Source organism: Canis aureus, chromosome X (genome assembly GCF_053574225.1).
Source record: "Canis aureus isolate CA01 chromosome X, VMU_Caureus_v.1.0, whole genome shotgun sequence".
Taxonomy (NCBI): Eukaryota; Metazoa; Chordata; class Mammalia; order Carnivora; family Canidae; genus Canis; species Canis aureus.
The window spans coordinates 42,004,020-42,027,772 of record NC_135649.1 but is presented as its reverse complement, the minus strand read 5'-3'; the positions used below and the strand labels follow the sequence as shown (position 1 = coordinate 42,027,772).

The 23,753-nt window shown below is 34.3% G+C and overlaps 1 protein-coding gene and 1 pseudogene across 3 annotated transcripts in view; both read left to right on the top strand.

The window, feature by feature from the left end:
* Positions 1 to 23,753, top strand: part of COL4A5 (collagen type IV alpha 5 chain) — a 273,325-nt gene that overhangs the window by 44,122 nt on the left and 205,450 nt on the right. The gene's annotated exons all lie outside the window — the stretch shown is intronic.
* On the top strand, positions 2,764 to 3,148 carry LOC144307641 (protein BEX4-like; annotated as a pseudogene).

The following is a 23,753-nucleotide window of genomic DNA, read 5'->3' as shown; positions in this document are numbered from 1 at the left end:
AGTCTATTCATATTCCATGTTTACTTGTGTTCATTTGTGTGTTTTAGTTCTATACAATTTTATTACATATATAGATTCATGTATCCTCTACCACAGTTAAATTGCTGAACAGTTCCAATACCACAAGGATATCTGTATTATGCTTTTATAACCACAGACAGCCCCATGCCCCACCCCCACTAACTTAACTCATGGCAATCCATGAGTTTTTAAAAATTTTAAAAATTTTATTTCTAAAATTTTGTCCTTTCAAAAATGTTGTAAATGGAATAATATGGTACATAACTTTATGTGATTAGCATTTTGATCAGCATAATTCCCTGGAAATATATCCAAGTTTTTCTGATTATCAATAGTTTATTCCTTTTTATTGATGAGGAATATTCCATGTTATGTATGTATCACAGTTTGTTGAATCATTCACATATTGAAGGAAATCTGGGCTGATTCTAGTTTGGGGCTATTACAAATAAAGCTGCTTTGAATATTACTGTACAGGTTTTTGTGTAAGTAGAAATTTTCATTTCTTGGGCTAAATGACCAAGTGTATAATTGCTGGGTCATATTGTAGTTGCATGTTTACTTTTCTAAGATATTGTCAAACTGTTACATAGTAGTTTTCTTATCCTAAATGAATGATCCAGTTTCTCCTCACCCTCAATTGGCATATACAGTTGTCACTATTTTTTTTTATTTTAGCTGTTCTTATAGATGTGTAGAGAGCTCAATTTGGTTTCAGTTTGTGATTCTCTAAGGGCTAATGATGTTGAACATCTTTTGATGTGCTTGTTTGCCATCTTTGTATCCTCTTCAGTGAAATGGCTCTTCATTGTCTCTTGCCCATTTTCTATTTGGACTGTTTGTTTCTTTTTACTATTGAGTTTTTGAGTTTTTTATATATTTTAGATTCTAGTCCTTTGTTGAATATGTGGTTTGTAAATAATTTTTTCCCAATCCGTAGCTTGTTTTCTCATCCTGTAAACAAGATCTTTTGCAGAGCAAAAGATTTAAAATTTGATGAAGTCCAGTTATTCAATATTTTCTTTTTATGAGTTGTGCTTTTGTTGTCATCTAAGAATTCTTCACCTAGCCCTAGATACTAAAGATTTTTTGAAAGCTTTATAGTTTCATCTCTACCATTTTAAGTCCATGATCCATTTTTAATTTCTCTAGCACTGTTTATTGAAAAGGCTGTCTTTTCTCTATTGAAGTGCTCTTTATACTTTTCTAAAAAAAAAAAAATCACCTGAATTTATTTGTGTGGATCTATTTCTGAGTTCTTTACTCTGTCCCATTGATCTAGGTGTCTGTTTTTTCACCAATAAAATACTGTCTTGATTACTATAGCTTATAGTAAGCCTTAATATTAAGGAGGCTGATTCCTCCTACTTTATTCATTTTTCTCAATGTAGTTTTAGGTATTCTAGAGCCCATGTTATATAAATTTTATAATTTATTTGTGTCTATAGATCCTTGCTGGAATTTTAATTGAAAATAAACTTAAAAAAAAAAAAGAAAAGAAACTTAGAGGGACACCTGGGTGGCTCAGCAGTTAAGCGTCTGCCTTCGGCTCAGGGCGTGATCCTGGAGTCCTGGGATCGAGCACCATATCGGGCTTCCTACATGGAGCCTGCTTCTCCCTCTGCCTGTGTCTCTGCCTCTCTCTCTCTCTCTATCTCTCTCTCTGTCTCTCATGAATGAATAAATAAAATCTTTAACAAAAGAAAGAACGAAAATAAACCTATAGATCCATTTGGGAGAACTGGCATATTTAGTATGTAGAGTCTTCCAATCCATGAGCATGGTATGACTTTTTTTTTTTTTTTTTGGTATGACATTTATTATTTAGAAATTTTTCTACCTAGAATAGTCTCTTTTGTGTTTTTCTTGCTTTGATGTCAGTTGAGATTGCATGCATTAATCTGGATTTCCAATTTTTAGGCTTGCTGAGAATGATAAAACTCATTAATATTCATTTATTATTTGTTTACTTATTCATTCACTCATTCATAATGCAGGTATATTTATCTTGCTCCATTGCAATTAACAGATAATATTTTGTTTGCAGTATTAATATTGATTTTAAATAACCCTGTAAATATGTGAGAAATTCGCTGTGTAGTAAAGGAAGGACATTACTATAAACTAAGGAATTTTTGTAATGACATTTACTGTAAAGATTTTTATCTCTGGCACTAAGTAAATATGATGGGCAGAGGGAGGGATTACTAACAGAATAGGACTTATTAGAGGGAGGGTGTACTCTGAAAAATTTCTTATTTGGCTATTTTAACCCCATATTCAAAAGAAATTGAGGGTATGGAGTGAGTCAACTCAGGAGGTACAAGTAAGTGATGATTTAGGAGAGAGTAGAAATTTAAGAGCTGTACTAGAGAGATCTCTTTATGGAGAAATGGAAACATTTAGGTAAGCTTATAACTCTTCCTTGAAATAGGAATATTTATTTTGCTTGAGTTTTCTTAATTATTCATTCAACAAGTATTTTTGGAGCCCCAACTACTTTCCCTGCATTTTCCTGGGGCCTGTCAATATATAGCTGTTAAAAAGTCAGTATCTAAAGACCCAGCATTCACTGGCTCTCTTCTCAGTACCTGCTCCCTGTAGCCCTGAGGGCATGTGAGCCAGGGGTGGCCCTAAAGAATAGGAGGCAGAGAGGGATCAGGTGTATAGGTCTAAGTGTCTTGGCAGTGCATTCTTGGAGATATTTGGGAGGAGGAGAATGCATGGATAGGCCCAGAAGTGATGATGTCCAAAGAGAAACAAGCAGTGAAAAATCTCAATGTGGAAAATGCTCAGCAGGAAAATGAAAGAGAAGAACAGGGCCTCGTGCAGAATGCAAAGAAATCATGAGATTGGAGAGAGGGGTGAACGCCAGAAGCCTGGAGGAAATGTCAGGCTGAGGTGAATGAGGCGGCTTGTCTCTAATTTTCAATGAGCCATACCTAACAGACATATTGACCACAATGAAGTGGGAGATGATGTGGAAAAGTTCATAGGGCAGATGATGGGAATCAGGAGAAAGACTAAAGAGCAGCAAATGAGGCATCATAAGTGCTTCTAAACTCCTGAACCTGATAATCATTATGACTTTTGCCTTATACCTTGAATCCTAAGGTTTTCCCTGAGGTTAATACTCTACAAGCATGTAGTTTTGTAAGTTACTTTTTCTGTAACCTTTTTGATATTTCCACTTAGAAGTTTGTAATCAAACACTGTTTTGTCTCAGTTATGTAAAACTTTCTGTCCAGTAGGGCAATTTCACCCAGTTTTAGGAAAAACTATTTTTTTCATAACATGAAATCAATAAAGCAGTTTAAAAAGCTAAAAAATAGGGGCAGCCTGGGTGGCTCAGCAGTTTGGCGCCTGCCTTTGGCCCAGGGCCTAATCCTGGGGACCCGGGATCAAGTCCTGCATCGGGCTCCCTGCGTGGAGCCTGCTTCTCCCTCTACCTGTGTCTCTGCCTCTCTCTCTCTCTCTCTGTGTCTATCATGAATAAATAAATAAAATCTTTAAAAAAGCTAAAAAATATAGGATCCTTGAGTTCATGGAATTTATAATGTAATATGATACATAATATAGCAATAACAGCATCTATAGATGTTTTTCCAACAGGTAAATGGCATGATATATTTATTATTTGAATGGGCCTATTTACAGATATTAGTGGCCAGTACAAAAATGAATACCAACCTTGTATATCACAGGGGATAGATAAGATTCGGGGATATTTCTGATTTTACTATATTTTAAGGTTTTGGAATCTACATATCTGAAGTTACTGATTTGATTGGCAAATGAATTAATTATGACTTAAATAAGTGTTTTCTGAGCCTTTAATACCCAGCATTTTAAATATATTTGGTGAATTGAAAATATACGTCAAATAGAAAGGCATGGGGTGCCTGCATGGCTCAGTCTTTTAAGCATCCGACTCTTGATTTCAGCTCAGGTCATGTTCTCAGGATCCTGAGATCAAGCCCCACATCAGGTTCCCTGCTCAGCAGGGGTCTGCTTGAGATTTCTTTCCCTCTAGGTCTACTCCGACCTGTACATCTGTGCGTGCATGCTCTGTCTCTGTAAAAGTAAATAAGTAAATAAATCTTTTAATAAAAAAAAGAAAGGCATGTACAACCTTTGGTATGAGAAATTTGATATAAATAAATGGCTGATAATATTAAAAATATGAGTTGCATTGTATTTTCCTTCAGATTCATAAGAGACCAAAGAGTCTATAGAAGCCTGTGTAAAGTTCATATTAAAATAGACATCCTGGATGGGACGGATGCCTGGGTGGCTCAGCAGTTGAGCTCTGCTTTAGGCTCAGGTAGTGATCCCTGGTTCAGGGATTGAGTCCTGCATCGGGGTCCCTGCAGGAATCATACTTCTCCCTCTGCCTATGTCTCTGCCTCTCTCTCTCTGTCTCTTCTGAATAAATAAAATCTTTTAAAAATAGGTATCCTGGCAAGCAAAATAAGCATGCTTCCTGACACGTTACAGTTGAAACCCATTTTAAGATATGTTGTAGACTGACATGTTAATAGGAATATTTGAAACTATATATTTCAAACCATTGATTTCTTTGTATAATTCATTTGTTAGAGCACAAACATTTTTCAGTTTTATTTTTTAGTTTTAAAAAATATTTATTTGTTTTATTTTAAAGAGAGCATGAGAGCATAGGAGTGGGAGGAGGGGCAGAAGGAGAGGGAGAGAATCTCAAGCAGACTCTGTGCTGAGTGGCAGAGCTACTGTTGGGCTTGATCTCAAGACCCTGACATTGTGATCTTAACTGAAACCAAGAGTCAGATGCTTCTGACTGAGCCACCCAGGTGCCCCAAAACATTTATAATCTCTTTCAAACAAAATAATGAATGCCATGTGATTTGTTTGAATCTTTTTTTAAAAAGATTTTATTTATTTGAAAGAGAGTGAGCAAGAGAGAAAGCACAAGCAGGAGGAGGTGCAGAGGCAGAGGGAGAAGCTGACTCCCTGCCGAGCAGGGAGCTCAACAAGGGGCTCCATCCTAGGACCCCTGGATCATTACCTGAGCCAAAAACAGATGCTTAACTGACTGAGCTACCCAGGAGCCCCATGGATCTTTTATATATATATATAAAGATTTTATTTATTTGAGAGAGAGAGCACAAGTGGGGGAAAGGGGAGAGGGACAGGCAGACTTCCCACTGACCTGGGAGCCCAATGCAGGACCTTATCCCAGGACCCTCAGATCATGACCTAAGCTGAAGTCAGAAACTTAACAGACTGAGTCACCCAGGTGCCCTGATATGTTTGAATATTGATTAGAGAAACAGTCTGTTTATTTTAGGAAATAGTAGAGATACTCTGGATTATGAGATCTAGATATCCAGTCTATCCCAGGATATGAATGGGTTGGTTATTGAAGAATGGAACTATAGAACATTCAAATAGTGAGCCAGCAGAGAGAAGATAACTTGTTTTTGAGCTTCAAGATTTCATTTATCTATATGTATTTATTTTGTTCTTTCTTCTTGTCCTCATACTTTTAGTTTCCTCTTAATATTGGCTTGCACGTGGCCAACATAGCCTTTGAGGCCATTCTGTATCATGACCTCTTGGTTTCATTCCCATTGCTACCTAGGTTAATCTCTTGCTGTTTTCTAGTTCTTTTTTTTTTTTTCTAGTTCAAATAAATGGGAGAAAATTTAATCAATCTGTTTGGTATGTTTATTTTTTTCATGCTGGCCGCCTCCTTGTCTACTGGCCAACCAAATTTTGAATTACCTTGCTCCTTCATGTTTTATGATTACCTATAATCATGTATGAGTATTCTGGATCATGTAGTATAAAACATGACTGCTTGCGGCTGTCCTTGTGTAGGGACTGTGGGCAGGCCATTTTACTTAGCAAGGACTTTAGTTGTCACTATGATTAATAATAAAGAGTAATTTATGAAAATATGCTACCTTTAAGTTGGTTTATGTAGGCCTAAAAGCCATTTTTTTAGAAAGAATATCTATACTGTGTTAGAGTTATCTGTGGTATAATGTTGATTTGGAGTTGTCTTAGGTCTTGTTTTTATAAATTTGCTAATACCCTAACATTTACATTGCACCTATTACTCTTGGAGAAACGGAAAAATTTCAGATCTCCATCTTACAATATTTACGTATATTGTGTAAATATAATAAAGTGTAAATCTACCATTTGTTCATTATCTAGTTTGAACCTCATTGACTTTGCAGAGATAACTGATTGTTTTGGCTTATCTATTCAGGCCTGTGTCAACATTTGTGTAGACTGAGCCAAGAATACAAATGCAACTGTACATACCATATGTGTAAAACTTTAATTTAAACCAAGTTAAAAAACTATCAAATAATGTTGTATCCTCATATTTTGACATATGCCTTTATAATAAACTGGAAAGTTAAATTCCAGTTTAGAATCCTCCAACTCCACATAGTTTAACACAGGAATATGATTGCCCTGGAAAATATGACTTCTAGTGCTTGACTGGCCTCCTCTTTTGATATTCGACTCTGTCTTGCATGGGGGGCCTCACTCTAAAAATGTATGTTTCCCTCCAGTTTATGCATTCAAGCTCTGTCCATGGTCCGTACCCCCAGTTTGCTTTGACAACCCTTTGGACCTAACAGTGGGCACATAGATAGCAAGATCCTCCCTCCAAAACAACACTTCAAAGTGAGTTCCAAAAGAGAATTAAACCATCAAACCCTAAGGCATTCATTGGATAAAAATAATAAAGTGTTACTAGTCTTGTACCATATTTGAGAGAATGGGGAAAATGGTTACATGAATAATTTTCTTTAGGGTTTAAGAAAGGCTAGTGGGCTGAAAAAGGCTGGTGGAGAGTAGACCTGAAGGAGAATTTTTGCGTGGGCTCATGAAATTGGCTTGGGGATATTTGGACGGGAATTTTCAGATCTTGGGTACTCAAATTATGATCTAGAAAGGGGGAGGCACAGGCTTCTGATGGCTTTTTCCTTTTGGCCCCACAGACTCTTCTGTCCTAGAACTGGGAGCAGCTGAATAACGGCTAGAGCGAACTGGGAGCAGCTGAATAATGGCTAGAGCGGAGTCTGCTAAATTATGGGGCCCCCTTGTCCATATCAAAGTGTGGCACTTCATTCATTGTTTTTCATGTTTTTAACTAATAGATGCTATGCTGATTTCTTTGGCTTGAAAATGTGTTTAGATGTAATCAGGCTTGATTCCAATGAACATGGCAGAGTAGATAATGCCAAAAATTCATCTTTCCACAAAAGCAGCAAGTAAACTAGCAAATATTCTCAGAATCAACTTATTGGCATTTTGGAAACTAATAAAAAATAAAAAGCAACCAGGCAAATGCTTAATTAGGGAAAAGGCAGTTGAAACTCAGTGAAAGAGCTTTGTGGCATTTTAACTTACTTAGTTTCCATTCCCTTGCTCTCTAGTTTGGCAGAAGCTTTGCAGTGGCCTCATTCTTAAAGAACTGTGGTGGTTTATTTTGACCAGTATGGTGGGTCCCTGAAGGACTAGCTCAAAAGATTTGCCCTTATTTTGCCTGACTCATAACTCTCCGAAGACCGAGGCAGCTACTTGGGGGGCACTTGTGGAAAACACTTAAAGACAAATATATTAACCACTGCCTCCCAGGGCAAGGAATAACATACAAACAATAAGATCAACTGAAAATAATATTTGAGTGTATAGGTATCTCTTTGAGGCTCTGCTTTTAATTCTTTTGAGTACTCAGAAGTGAAATTGTTGGATCATATAGTGATTCTATTTTTAATTTTTTGAGGAACTACCATATTGTTTCCCATAGAAGCTACACCATTTCACATTTCCACCAACAGTGTTCAAAGGCTCCAATTTTTCCACATCCTCACCAAAACATATTATTTTTTCCTAGTACTCATCCTAATTGGTGTGAGAGATGTTGTCTCATTGTGGTTTTTAATTTGTAATTCCATAATGATCAGTGATGTTGAGAATTTTTTCATGTACTTCTTGGCCATTTCTATATCTCCTTTGGAGAAATATCTATTCAAATCTTTTAATCACATTGTTTGTTGTTGAGCTGTAGAAGTGCTTTAAAATATATTTTGGATTTTAATCTTATATCAGATTAGATTTGCACATATTTTGGTTGCATTTTCACTTTGTTGATTGTGTCCTTTAATGCACACAAGCTATTACATTTGATATAGTCCAATTTATATATTTTTACTTTTGCTGCCTGTGCTTTTGGTGTCTTATCCAAGAAATCATTGCTAAATCCAATGTAATTCATGAAGATTTTATTTTATGTTTTTTTCTAAGAGTTTTTAGGGTTTTAGTTCTTATGTTCAGGTCTTTGGCCCATTTTGAGTTTTTTTTTTTCCATTTTGAGTTTGTTTTAATTTTTTTATTTTATTTTATTTTTAATTTTTTTAAATGTAACATTCATCATTAAAGATGAAAAGGAAGTATGGAAATGGTAGAGTGGGAGAGGTTTAACCTGTTATACATAGCTAATTGGACAAGTTAAAAGGACAAGTAAAATATTTAACACAACTAGAGGGATTCCTGTGTATTAGTAAAATACACTTTTATAGAGATTGAAAACTATTCTAAAAATGGCCATTTTTATAACATTATACCCTATAAATAAATTTTATTCTTTTTATTATGATATGTTTCTACATATCATAATAATGTATAAACTAAGCTATTTCCTGTGAGCAAATAGAGTTTTGCACAACTATGAAACATCATTGAGTCTTTTACAGGATTTGTGCTTCTTTGACTCTAGATAAAGATAGTATGTATAAACTCTTTCCAAAATAGTACCTGGTTCTGTTATATTTCTCTTTCTTTCAAACCCAACTCCTTTTTTAAGATTTATTTATTTATTTGAGAGAGAGAGATCCTGTGCATACATGCGAGCAGGAGGAGGGACAGAGGGACAGATAGAATCCCAAGCAGACTCCCTGCTGAGCAACAAGCCTGACATGAGGCTGGATTTTAGGACCCTGAGATTGTGAGCTGAGCTGAAATCAAGAGTCAGACACTTAACTAACTAAGCTACCAAGTGCCCCTGAAACCCAACTGTGAAAGCTTTACTTTCTCACTTGTACCTTCTGATAAGCATCTTTATTAAGTATGGTGGACTATCATTTTCATCTTTATAGAGAAAGCATTTAAAAATAGATTTTAAGGGACACCTGGGTGGCCTAGTGGTTGAGCATCTGCCTTTGGCTTAGGGCATGATCCTGGGATCCAGGGATTGAGTACTGCATCAGGCTCCCTGCAGGGAGCCTGCTTCTCTATCTATGTCTCTGCCTCTTTCTCTGTGTCTCTCATGAATAAATAAATAAAATCTTAAAAAATAAAATAGATTTTAAGTGAGTTATTTAATAGCTATTGAGCTATTGAATAGCTATTGAGACTTAGCAAAGAGATGGAGAGTTTTTAAAAAGGTATGTTTATAAGTGGTGGTAGATGGGGGTTGAGTAAGTGAATTGCGTATTTATTTTAGGGATCTTATTCATTAGAAAATAGAACACAAGGGAAAAAGACTCTTGATTTATTAACTTAATGTATTTAGTGCATATGAATCAATTTGAGTAGAATGAATTCAGAGGGAAAATGATGTCAAAGAGGAGAGTAACAATTTTACTTCATAAATTGCTAACTCAAATAGTGAGCATTTAGGAAATGTACTGGTATAACCTATAGATGAGTTAAAGTTTTTTATTAAGTAAGCCATCTTTGGAAGAGTTGAAATTAGTGAGTAGGCTGCTTTTTATGTATTGTTTTTTTATGTTGGTTTTTGTTTATATACTCCATGTTGGTGAGTGACATCATCAGTAGAAATCGTATGGCAATAGATATTATATATATACTGTTGTATAACTCTAGTTCTGATTTTCTTAAAAACTAAATGTGTGTACAGTATGATTTCTCTGTTATCCGGGGATTAGAGGGACCTAATACTTGAGTCTACATATCCATCAAATAAAGTACCATATTTCACTAGAGGGAGTTTCTGGAGTGCAGGGGAGGATTAACCAGCATTTATAGATTTTACCTTATATCTCCAACATAAAAGAACTGATGCAACGAATTGTATCATGTAAGTGTTCTTTGATATTGTAATCAACTTTCACTTTAATTGTCTTGTAAATTATTATTTTTCCAGGAATAGGATAAAGATGTAACTGAAGCATCTTAAAATACAATGTTAAATTATGACTATGCTTTGTTTACATTGTAATTTATTTTGATAATTGCCTGGTGCTCAGAAAATAATAAAAAAAATCTCAATAAGAAAATAGATTGCAGCTCTTTAAGTCTACAATACTTCTTTCTTGTTTTTGTAAATTAATTTTTAAGCAGAAGGCTTATATTTAAGGCTGTTTTTGACTGAAACAATGATAATACTGAGATCTCTGTGTAGTTTTGCAGAATTTCTCTGCAAATTCAAACAGATACAGCACTATGGAGACTGCATAAAAGAAACTGCTTCAAGGTATAGCAGGACCCATTATTGAATTGCTGGAAATTATTACTCTAGAAAAATATTTCACTTTTACACATGGATTTTCTTATAAGACAACATTTTATATAAGGGATCCTTATGGCAGATGGGTGATAGGAAGGGCAAAATAGGAGGAAAGATCCATAAGTAAAGATGCAATCAGCTTCAGTTAGTAAGTACAATGGGCAGGATGTAAGAGGATATCTGGTTCTTTTATTTTGACACATGCTAAATCTTTTATACACAAGAAAATATTCTAGTTTCAATATATTTATGCTATTTTCTTAATTTGTATTTCAGCATTCAATAAGCATGTACTTCCAGAAGGACTTTGGTCTGTCGTTATAAATTAAACACATGTCTTTTCAGATGTGTTTTTCAGTGCATTTTATAGCATAGATAATATAGAGAGAGGTTGATGTGGAAATGATTGTTTTTTTTAAAGATTTTATTTATTTATTCATGAGAGACACAGAGAGAGAGAGGCAGAGACATAGGCAGATGGAGAAGCAGGCTCCGTGCAGGAAGCCCGATGTGGGACTCGATTCCAGCATCCTGGGATCACGCCCTGGGCCAAAGGCAGATGCTCAACCGCTGAGCCACCCAGGTGTCCCGGAAATGATTGTTTTTATATTCATCCAATGAGTCACCAACATGTTCTCAAAATGACTTATATGTATTAAGATACATGCATGACAGATTCTATACTGCAGAAATAATGTTGATTTTGTAATAATTAACATAAAATTAAGCTTTTCCATTCTCTCATCCTCTCTATCCTCATGATTGAATTTCACATCTTTGGCGATGAGTACTTACTTAGAAGTTGAGTACGTAGACATACAGTTGATGTGTTCAGATTCTGGGTTAGAGGAAGATGCTTAGAAACTCAGTTGTGAGTCTTTTTTTAAAAAAAGATTTTATTAATTTATTCATGAGAGACAGAGGCAAAGGGAAGAGAAGCAGGCTCCATGCGGAGAGCCCGATGCAGGACTTGATCCCGGGATTCCAGGATCAAGCCCTGAGCCAAAGGCAGACGCTCAATCGCTGAGCCACCCAGGCATCCCAGTTGTGAGTCTTTAAAAAGAATAAGGGTGGGGTAATCACACTACCTGATATTAAGTCCTGCTATATAGCTACAGTTAGTTAGCCTAGCTGTGGTATTGGTAGAATGGTAGACACATGGATTAATGAAACAGAATAGAGAATCAGAAGATAAACCTGCATAAATATACGCAGTTAATTTGTAACAGAAACAAAAGCAGTTCGATGAGGGAAGGGTAACTTTTTCAACAAATGATGTTGGAGCAGTTGGATATCCATAGCCAAAAAGTTGAACCTTAGACCCAAACTTTGCACTTTTAAAACAACTCAAATGGATCATGGACATAATTGTAAAAATAAAAAATTAATAAAACTTTTAGAAAAAAAATAAGAAAATCCCCAGTACCTAGTGCTAGGTGGAGTTCTTGCACTTGATACCAAATACTAATTATGAGAGGAAATACAAATAATTTGAACTTCATCCAAATTAAAAATATTTGTGCTTGTATTTTCAACCTCTTTACAGAGATTTCACAAAACAAATATTTTTAATTTGGATGAAGTTCAAATTATTTGTATTTCCTCTCATAATTAGTATTTGGTATCAAGTGCAAGAACTCCACCTAGCACTAGGTACTGGGGATTTTCTTATTTTTTTTCTAAAAGTTTTATTAATTTTTTATTTATACAATATTTATGTTTTTGCAAAACACATATCCCACAAAGGGTTCATATCTAAAATATATAAAAACCCAAAACTCATCATTAGGAGAAAAATCCCATTAGAAAAGGAGTAAAAGATATGAACATACATTTCATGTAAAAGGATACACAGATGTTATAAAATTATGTTTAGCATCATGAGCCATTAGGGAAATGCAAATTAAAACCACAGTAAGATACTACATACCTCTAAGAATAGTTAAAATAAAAAATAGTGACACTACCAAATGACAAGTATGTAGAGAAACTGAATTATTCATATATTATTTCTCCTTTGTAGTGCTATTTCATCATGGTTTTAATTTTCATTTTCTTATAGTTCATGACATTGAATGTCTTTTCATATGCTTATATGTATAACTTCTATTGTTGTTTTGTGAAGTATCTATTCAAGTTCTTTGCCCATTTTTAAATGGGGACATTTATTTACTGCTAACTCTTCAGATTTCTCTGTATGCTTGGAATACAAGTACTTTGTTTAATGTGTGATTTTCAATGTTTTCTCCCAGTTTATAGTTTTTCTTTTCATTCACTTCATGGTGTTTTTCAAGATAAAAAGTTGATGAAGTTCAGTTAATCATTTTTCTCTTCTATAGAATGTGATTTCTTTGTCATGTCTCTAAGGATTTGTGTGTGTTAGATAAATTTTATTTTCTAAGAATTTTTTGTCTAAGGAAGATTTTTTCCTGTATTTTCCATTTTGTGTTAATTTTTGTATAAGATTTGGAATTTCATTTAAGGTTCATATTTCTAAGGACTTCCAGTTTGAATACCATTTGTTTAAAAGATGATTCTTTCTCCATTGAATTGCTTTTGTACCTTTGGTAAAAATTTCTTGACCATATTTGCAAGGTTTTATTTCCTTTCTTTTATATTAATCTATGTGTATATCCCTTCATCAGTACCACTCTGTGTTGATTACTGTAGCTTTACCATTAAGTCTTGAAATCCTTTAATGGGTTTCTTACACATTATTGCATTACAATGTTTTAGCTATTCTACTTATATTGTTTTTCCATATAAATTTTAATGCTAACCTTTCTATGTCTACAAAAGTTCCTGCTATGATTGTGATTGGAATTATACCAAGTGTAATATCATTTTGAGTAGAATTGACATCTTTATTGCGTCTTTCAGTCTACAGTTTGCATTTCCATTTATATTGTCTTTAATTTCCAGTATGACCATTTTATTGTAAAAATGATAAAAATCATATAAAACATCTCATTTTGTTAATTTATATTAAGCTATTTTATTTGTTAGTTGTTAATGATGTCTCTTTTTTTTAGTTTCAGTTTTCAGTTGCACCTTGCTAGCATAAAGGAATACATTTGATTTAAATTGATTTTTGCATGTTATTCTTTTGTGCTACAATTTGATACATTCACTTACTAATTCTAGATGTTTTGTAGATTCTCTGGAATTTTTTATGTAGAAAATCCTAATCTGTGAATCGAGACATTCTTATTTCTCCTTTTCCAATATCGTAGGGTTTATTTATATTTTTAATTTATTTTTTTTGGTGTTCAATTTACCAACATACAGAATAACCCCCAGTGCCCGTCACCCACTCACCCCCACCCCCCGCCCTCCTCCCCTTCCACCACCCCTAGTTCGTTTCCCAGAGTTAGCAGTCTTTACGTTCTGTCTCCCTTTCTGATATTTCCCACACATTTCTTCTCCCTTCCCTTATATTCCCTTTCACTACTATTTATATTCCCCAAATGAATGCGAGCATATAATGTTTGTCCTTCTCCGACTGACTTACTTCACTCAGCATAATACCCTCCAGTTCCATCTACATTGAAGCAAATGGTGGGTATTTGTCATTTCTAATAGCTGAGTAATATTCCATTGTATACATAAACCACATCTTCTTTATCCACTCATCTATCGTAGGGTTTATATTTTTCTTTCTTCTCTACTCTGGCTACGACTTGAGTGAGAGATATTCTTCTTTCCAAAAACATTCAAACTTTTGCCACTACATATGCACTTTTCATGGGTGCTTTTTATTAGGTTGAAGAATTAGTTTTACATTTCTAACTCATTGTTTTTATTATGAATGAGTATTGAATTTTGTTAAATGCTTTTGGTACCTGATGTTTTTATTCTTCAGACTATTAATTTGTAGGGTTATATTGATCGATTTTCAAATACTGAATCAGTCATGCATTCCTGAGACATACCCCATTTAGTTCTGATATATTATCCTTTATTTCTGGCTTCAGTCTACTAATATTTTATTGAGGATTATTGCATTTATTTTCATGAGGGATATATTGGACTGTAGTTTTCTCTTTTTGTACTTAGTGTGGTTTTGGTCTTAGCCTAATGTTGGCCTCTTAAAATAGGTTGGGAAGTGTTCCATATTCTATTTCTCAGAAGAGATTATATAGAATTGGTATTATTACTTCTTCAAATATTTATAGAATTTGCCAATGAAAGTATCTGGGCTTAGTGATTTTTTTCAGGAGGTTTAAATAGTGAATTGAATTTCTTTAAGGACAATTCAAGTTATGTGTTTCATTTGCGGAGAATTTTATAGTATGTAGACTTTTAGGAATTGGTTCCATTTCATCTACATTGTCAAGTTTATGAACATAGAGTTATTCATAGTGTTCCCTTTTTCTCATGTTAAGGTCTCTTGGATTCATAATGATTTCTCCTCTTTCATTTCTGATACTGATCATTTAGGTGTGTGGTTTTTTTTTTTTTTTTTTTGTAGTCATCCTGGGTAGAGGTTTATCAATTATATTGGTGTTTTCAATGAACCAGCTTTTGTTTTCATTGTTTTTCTCTATGTTTGTATTTTCAGTTTCAATGATTTCTGTTCTAGTCTTTTCTTTTTGCTTGCTTTGGTTTTATTTTGCATTTTCTATTTTTAACTTCTTAAGATAAATGTTACATTTTTATTGATTTGAGGGTTTTTTCTCTTTTTAGAATTTTATTTTTATAAGTAATCACTACAACCAACGTGGGGCTCAAACTCATGACCCCTAGATCAAGAGTTGCGTGCCAGGCACCTGAAGACCTTTATTTCTAAAGCCTGCATTTAATGCTGTAATTTTCCCTCTAAGAAGTGTTTTAGCTATACTCCACCCATTTTTGACATGTTGTGTTTTTATTTTCATTTACTCAAGATATTTTTTTTATTTTTTCAAGAATTCTACTTTGATCCATAGGTTACTTAGTAGTGTTTTGTTTCATTCCAAACATTTGGAGAGTTTTCTAGTATCTTTGTTTCTGATTTCTTTTTTTTTAAGATTTTATTTATTTATTCATGAGAGTCACAGAGAGAGACAGGTAGAGAGAGAAGCAGGCTCCATGCACGGAGCCCGATGTGGGATCTGATCTTGAGTTTCCAGGATCAGGCCCTGGGCTGAAGGCCCCGCTAAACTACCCTGAGCCACCCGGGCTGCCCTGTTTCTGATTTCGATTTCATTGTGTTGTGGCCAGATAACTTTGTGTGATTGTTATTCTTTTAAATATATACTTTTTCATTGCCCAAAATTTGTTCTGTCTTGGTCAGTGTACCATGTACACTTGAGAGCATGTATCTTGCTGTTGTTAGATGAAATATTTTATAAATATATAGTTTATAAATATCCTTACTTGATTTCTTCATGTTTGTTCTATCAATTACTGAGGAGAGGACTGATGAAGTCTCAAAATAAAATTGTGGATTTGCTCATTTTTCCTCTCAGTTATATCAAGTTTTGCCTCATGTGTTTTGAACCACTGTTGTTATTTGTATACATGCTGAAATGTTATGTTCTCTTGGATAATTGATTATTTATTATTATGTAGTGCTCCTCTTTATCTCTGATAATATTTCTTATCCTGGAGACTTTGATGTCAAAATTTAATATTGCTGCTGGAACTTTATTTTTTGATGAGTCATTACTTTATTAAAATAAAAAACTTTATTGAGCTGCTGTAATTGACTGACTTAGAACATGCAAATCAATGCTTTTTAGTGTATTCACAGATTGTCATACATTTATATCCACAATCTACTTTGGGAAATTTTTCATTGCCTCCTAAAGAAACCCCATGTGAGTTGGAAGTTAACTCTGTTCTCCCCTAGTCCCCTAGACCTAGCAACCATTAAGCTACTTCTGTCTCCATAGATTTCCCTATTCTGGATGTTTCATATAAATGAAATCATACAATATGTGGTCTTTTGGGTTTTTTATTTTTTTAAGATTTTTATTTACTTATTCATTAGAAACACACAGAGAGAGGCAGAGACATAGACAGAGGGAGAAGCAGGCTCCCTGTGGGGAGCCTGATGTGGGGCTCCATCCCAGGACCCTGAGATCACGCCCTGAAACAAAGGCAGGTGCTCAATCACTGAGACACCCAGGCATCCCTGTATGTGGTCTTTTGTGACTGAATTTGTTAACAATGTTTACAAGGCTCAGCCATGTTGTAGCATAAATCAGTACCTCATTCCTTTCCATCATTGAATCATTTTCCATTATATGGATACAACTCATTTTGCTTATCACTTCATCAGTTGATGCACATCTTGGTGGTTTTCTCATTTTGGTTATTATAGATAATGTTAATATGAACATTTGTCTAAAACTTTTCGTGTAGATGTGTATTTTCATTTATCTTTTTAAAGAAGATTGGTTTACTGAGAGAGAGAACATGCAGCATGACAGGAGAAGGAGAGGGAGAGAATCTCAAGCTGACTCCACTCTAAGTGGGGAGCCCAGTGTGGGGCTCAGTCTCAGGATTCTGAGATCATGACCTGAGCCGAAACCCAGAGTCAGATGCTTAACCAACTGCATCGCCCAGGTGCCCGTTTTTGTTTATCTTTGACATAAACTAGAAGTTGAATTTCCAAGTGACGTGGTACTCTATGTTTAATTATTTGGAGGACTAACATTCTGTTTTCTAAAGTGATTGCATCATTTTACATTCCCACCAGTATCTGGCAGGATTCCTGGAGAAGGCTGTTAGAGAATGTGAGCTCCTCTATGTTGCTAGCTCCCAGAGTTTTCATACTTATGCTACTAGTATGCTTGGCCTTCAGCATTTAGTTAAAATTTCTAATTTAATCCTCTTCCTGCCTTATGTGGCATTCAGTATTGTCTTCCCCAGGTAAAGCAAATGCCTTAAACTTGTTTCTTTGTAGAGATTTGGGCTTGCTGTTTGTCCTGTGATCTCTATTATCTGTGATAGTTCCAAGAAAAGTTCTTAATCTACAGGTTGCTTAGCTTTTTACTTGTTGCAAGTTTAGGACTAATGTCTTTCTAGTTTTCTATATCTTCAAGCTTAAAATGCCATTTAGTGTTGAGTTTTAGCTGTTCTTTATATATTGTGGATACCAGTCCTTTATTATAAATGTTTTGCAAAAATTTTCTTTTAGTCTGTTGCTTGCCTGTTCATTTTCTTAATGGTGTTTTTTGACGAACAGACGTTTTCAAGGTTGTTTTAAAGATTTTATTTATTTATTCATGAGAGAGAGGCAGAGACACAGACAGAGGGAGAAGCAGGCTCCATGCAGTAAGCCTGATGTGGAACTCGATCCCAGGACTCCAGACAATGCCCCGGGCCGAAGGCAGGCACCAAACCACTGAGCCACCCAGGGATCCCCCAGAATTTTTCAGTTTTAGTGAAATCTAGCTTACTGTTTTTTCTTTTATTGTTTATACTTTCTGTAACCTAACAAATATTTTCCTATGCCTAGGTCACAAAGATATTTACAGTATCTTTCTAGAAGCCTTAAAATAATATATATTTAAGGGCATTTTTGATCTTGAACTTTTCTGGTACAATTTTTGTAAATCATTTTACTTTGTGTGTGTGTGTGTCTAATTTTGGATTCTCCATTTTGTTCGACTGATCTATCCACTCACTAACACCATACTGTAGCATTATAGTGAATGAGTCTAAAATTAGTAGGATAATTTTGACAACTTTCTTCCTCTTTTCAATATTTTTAGATAGTTTATGTCCTTTCTATTTCCATATAAGTTTTATTTTATTTTTAAAATTTTTAAAAAATATTTTATTTATTTATCCATATAAGTTTTAGAATTAGTTTGTCCATTTCTACAACAAAGACTCCTAGGATTTTGATGGGGGTTCAGTTGAATCTATAGATTAATTTTGGGAAGATTGATAACAGTATTTAGATTCCAATATAGGAAGCTAGCACATATTTCCCTTTGTTTAAGGACCCTTTAATTGTTCTCAGCAATGTTTTATTATTTTCACTGTACAGGTCTTGTACATCTTTCATTAACTTTGTCTCTAATTAATTATGATTTTAGAAGCCATTGCAAATGATATTATTTAAAATTTTTTCATTTTATAATAATTAAGTGATCACTAAATGATTAGCATTTAGTGCTAATTTGATGTATGTATATAATTACTTTTTATACTGTGATGTTACAAAATTCACTTAGTTTTCATAGTTGTTTTACAGATGACTTGGAATTTTCTAACATTTTAACAATTATGTTATCTTCAAATAAAGACCATGCTATTTTTCCCCTTTCTATTACTTTGCTTCTTAATTTATTTTCTTATTACAATGTCTAGACACAATGGCAGAATGTTGAGTAGAAGTGATAAGAGATGGCATTTGTATCTGTTCCTAATCATAAGAAGAAACGTCTTTGATATTTCATTATTTTTTTAAAAGATTTTACTTATTTATTCATGAGAGACATGGAATGAGAGGCAGAGACACAGACAGAGTAAGAAGCATGCTCCTCACAGGGAGCCCGATGTGGAACTCGATCCCCAGACCTGGGATTATGCACTGAGCAGAAGGCAGACGCACAACTGCTAAGCCACCCAGGCATCCCTGATATTTCATTAACTATACTGTTAGATATGTATTTTTTTACATGCAAATCATCAGGTTGAGGAAGTTCCCAATTGTCCCAGGAGACAATTTTTATTATGAATGGTGTTGAATTTTGTTCAATAACCATATAATTTTATTCCTTTAATCTGTTAATGAATAGGGTTGTATTTACTGATTTTTTTTTATTGCAAAGCCAATCTTGCATTTTGGGAATCAAACCCTATTTGAACAAGATGCAGTATCCTTTTTATATGTTACTGTATTTGATTTGGTAATATTTTATTAAATATTTTCACATGTGTGAAATGAAGGATATTCTATTGTTCATATGTTCTTGAAGGATATTTGTCTTCAATTATAATTTCTTATAATTCATTTGTCTAGCTTTGTATCAGGATGTAATAGAGGTCTTCTAAATGAATATTTTCTCTTACTGCATTTTCTGGAAGTGTTTGTAGCATTGATATTATTTTTTTACTTAAATATTTGATCAGATTCACTAATGAAGCCATCTGGGCCTATATTTTTCTTTGTGTTATCATACAGTTTTAAATTGTGCTTATTTAATGAACATTATGTCATGAGAACTTTCCTTTTTCATTAAATATTTTTCAAGAATCAAAATTTTTTCAGTTGTATAATTATTTGACTAAATATACTGTAATGGATGTAATTAGTCCCCTGCATTTGAATATTTTGGTTGTTAAATATATTCCCTTATTGATCTCTTATTATGAAACAGTAAAACAAATTATGATGCTTATTTCTCTAAAACATACATCTATGTGTATGAATATTTATATTACATTATATACTATATAAAACTATATAGTAGAGTATATTGTACACATTGTGTATGTACATAATAAATATATGTGTATATGCATGCATGTGTATGCACACACACATGCTGAGAGAGATAGGACGATTGACAGACTCTGGTATTAGATACATTGGAATGTTAACACAGTCCAACGTTAGATGTTGAGAGTTCAGGAACTTCTTGTGCTCTTTTCATAGTTTTCAGTATTTCTATATTTTTTTCCAGACTGTCAAAGTCAGTTTTTTATTAGGAAGGAAAAAAACCTAGACTGTTCTTATTCTTGGGAATTAAAAAATAAGGGATTTCTTAAGCTATTACAGGTTGAGAAATTACTAACATACTATATAGTAAATCAAATTCTGGCAATGTTCACATTTGAGATTTTTTCCCCCCAACATTCGAATGTTAAATGATATCTAAGTTGGTATAGTATTTCAGGCTCCCATGGGAATTGCCAAATGATTAAGAGGGTACTTTTGCTCTTTGGGAATAGGTCCAGCTTTTATTTTTTCTTCTTCTTCAAAGTCTTAAAGAGATGAAAATATTCAAAGCAATGGTGTTTTCTTATTGTTGTTGTTCCATTTGGTTTATAGTGTTGAAGGCTACACAATGTTAGGAGACACCAGAGAATTGACTTGAAGTTTTAAAGTTGTTTGAGAAGGGGAACAGAGAGATTAGGAATCATTTTGAAGAATTATCCAGGCAATTGGTTTAATGTGACCAATGATAGGATAAAGTAAAAGTTTTAGAACATGTAATTCATTGCGACTGATGTAGTGTTTCAGGATAATTAAGAAATAAACTTTATTGCTCTCTCTCAAGAAATATTGGGGAAAAAACATATGGTTACTTCATCAGGTGCAGGTAGAATGATTAGGGGGTGACAGTTTAAAGGTGTTACCTAAACTCCTTGACTGATTATTTGGGAAGTGACAGCTTATAAGTTTTAGAAGAAATACTGAGAGAATGAAAACTAGAGGGTGTTTTAAAAGGTGCATGTATAGAAGCAGAGATCCAGTACTAACCCTTCCCTTTCAACAAAATTGGGGAAAGAAAGATAAAATCATTAGAAGTCTAAGATTATTTAGGTTGTTCAGAGCAACCTTGAGGGATGAGTATAGCAGGAGGAATGGGACCAAAGAAGAATGAGAGTTGGTTGGGAGTTCAAGAGAAATACTAGAAATGAAGTAGAGAAAAATCTGGAAGGGTACTGGGCATAGGGTGAAGAAGGTGTTTGTTTTTTTACATTCCCAAATTTGTATGATTCCAGAATGTCTGAAGTATGTTATTTTTGCATCAACCTAGATTTAAATGATGCTAGGAACAAATAATCAGGCTATTAAAATGATGAAGAACAGGAAGGTTTGAGAACCACTGCTATCTAGTGTAAAAGGCTGATTTGTTCTCATTTTGTCCTAATCCATAACCCCCTTCCTCTTCTACCCCATCATCCTGTCCCCTTAAACACATATGTGGATCATTTCCTTCATCTGGAATAGATGTCACTAATTTCAAATTTGTTTTGTCTTATCACTCCTTTTTTCAGTACTGAACTAAAAGTACACTATTTATAGCTGTTCACTGTTTTGTTGAGGTGCCAAATTGAGTAATGCACCTTTAGCCAGTACAGAGCAGGTCACTTAGTTTGTAAATGAGCCTAGGCAACTGCCTGCTGGACAGCTATATTCTGGCTTATTTCTTCTGCTCATTATGAGGTACACTTTGTGGTCAAGTTATAAATGGTATGAATGTATGTATATATGTATATATGTATGCATTTTTTAGTCAGAATGAACCTACCCAGAAAGCTATCTGTGAATGATTGTGATAGAAGTGAAGTAGTGTGAAAAAGTTACCTTTGATCATGACATAGTTGTGTAAATGAACTTCCAGTTACATAATACTGCAATTTGTTTGGAACATTACATATCGTAGTGCTTTTTGTAATTTGAGGATTTGGTAGTTTGAAGATTTATGGAAAGCATTTGAAAATTTATGAAAGCATTCTACCTGTCTTCTCTTTTTTCCCCATTTAGGCAGTGATCAAAGTCTTTTTTTTTAAAGATGTATGTATGTATGTATGTATGTATGTATGTATGTATTTATTTATTTATTATAGACATAGAGAGAGAGAGATAGAGGGCAGAGACACGGGCAGAGGGAGAAGCAGGTTCCATGCCGGGAGCCCGACGCAGGACTCGATCCCAGTATTCCAGGATCACGCCCTGGGCCAAAGGCAGGCGCTAAACTGCTGAGCCATCCAGGGATCCCCAGTGATCAAAGTCTTGTTGGGTTATTTGTGTTTCCATATTTGATTATTTGAAAGGTAGGAGACCAAAGAAGAAGGAACTGGAGCTCCTATGGTGGGACAAATTGAAGTATCACGTGTGTGTGTGTGTGTGTGTGTGTAAGTGTGTTTGTAGTAAGATGTGTGATGAACATGGATAGGACTTAGAGAATATAGACCAGAACCAGGAGAGGAAGCAGGTTTTAGCAGTAGGCAGTTTGTTAGTTCAGTTACCTGTATAGACAGCATGGTTGAGTGTGGTAGGTAATGCTTACAGATGAGTTGAGTACAAGAACCAAGGTAGCTGGTAGGAGGCAATGTGCAAAAATCCAAGTCAACGTGATAGGTCTGACAGTGGGATTGGAGTAAAGTTGAAAGGGTTTTACAGTGACCACTCATGTAGCCACTACCTAGATTTTACCATTAAATTTTGCTATAATTGTTTTATCTCTGTCATTTTATTCATTTCATTACCTGTCCGTTAATTCATACTAATTATTCGATGTATTTAATTGTAAATTGTGGATTTACATCTTATGATTGTGCATCAGAAAAATTAATATTGTTAAGATGGCAGTACTGCACAAATTGATCTAAAAATCCAGTGTTGTCTCCATAAAAATTGCTGCTGACTTCTTTGCAGAAATTGAGAAGCTGACATAAAATTCATATGAAAATACAAGAGACCCAGAATAGCCAGAATAATCTTGAAAAAGAAGAACAAATTTGGAGGATTCAGACTTCCCAATTTCAAAACTTACCAAGTTGTGGTAATCAAGACTATGGTATTGACATAAGGAGAGACATATAGATTAGTGGAATAGAATTCAGAGTCCAGAAATAAACCCTCATTTTTATAGTCAGTTGATTTTTGACAGGGGTGCCAAGACAATTAGATGGAGGAAAGAATAGGCTTTTCAACTAATGGTCTTGGGTCTGCATGCAAAAGAATAAGGTTGGAGCCCTACCTCCACTATGTAGAAAATTTAATTCAAAAATGGGTTTTGTATATGAAATGCAAAGAATAGACAAATTCGAATAGACAAAGTAAATTAGTGGTTGTCTAGGGCTGGGAGGGGGTTGGAAGAAAATAGAGAGTGACTAATGAGTACAGGATTTCTTTTTGGGATGATAAAAATATTCTAAAATTTATTGTGCTGATGGTTGTAAAACTCTATGAATATACTAAAAATCATTGAACTGTAAAGAAACTATGGCTCAATAAGCTGTTGGAGAAAAACAAGTAAATTGCGGAAATAAGTACATTTCCTTCTAAACATTTCAACATATATTATTAATATATATTCAGAAGTCAGTATTTACATATTTTGTATAAAAGTATATAAAGTGAAATGCATAAATCTTAAGTGTGCATTCACTGAATTTTGACAGATGCATACACCTGTGTAACCCATTCTCCTATCATGTAATAGAATATTAACATCACCCCTAGAAAGTTCCCTTTTCTCTTACACCCTATGAGAGGCATACTTTGTTCAGATTTTTTCTA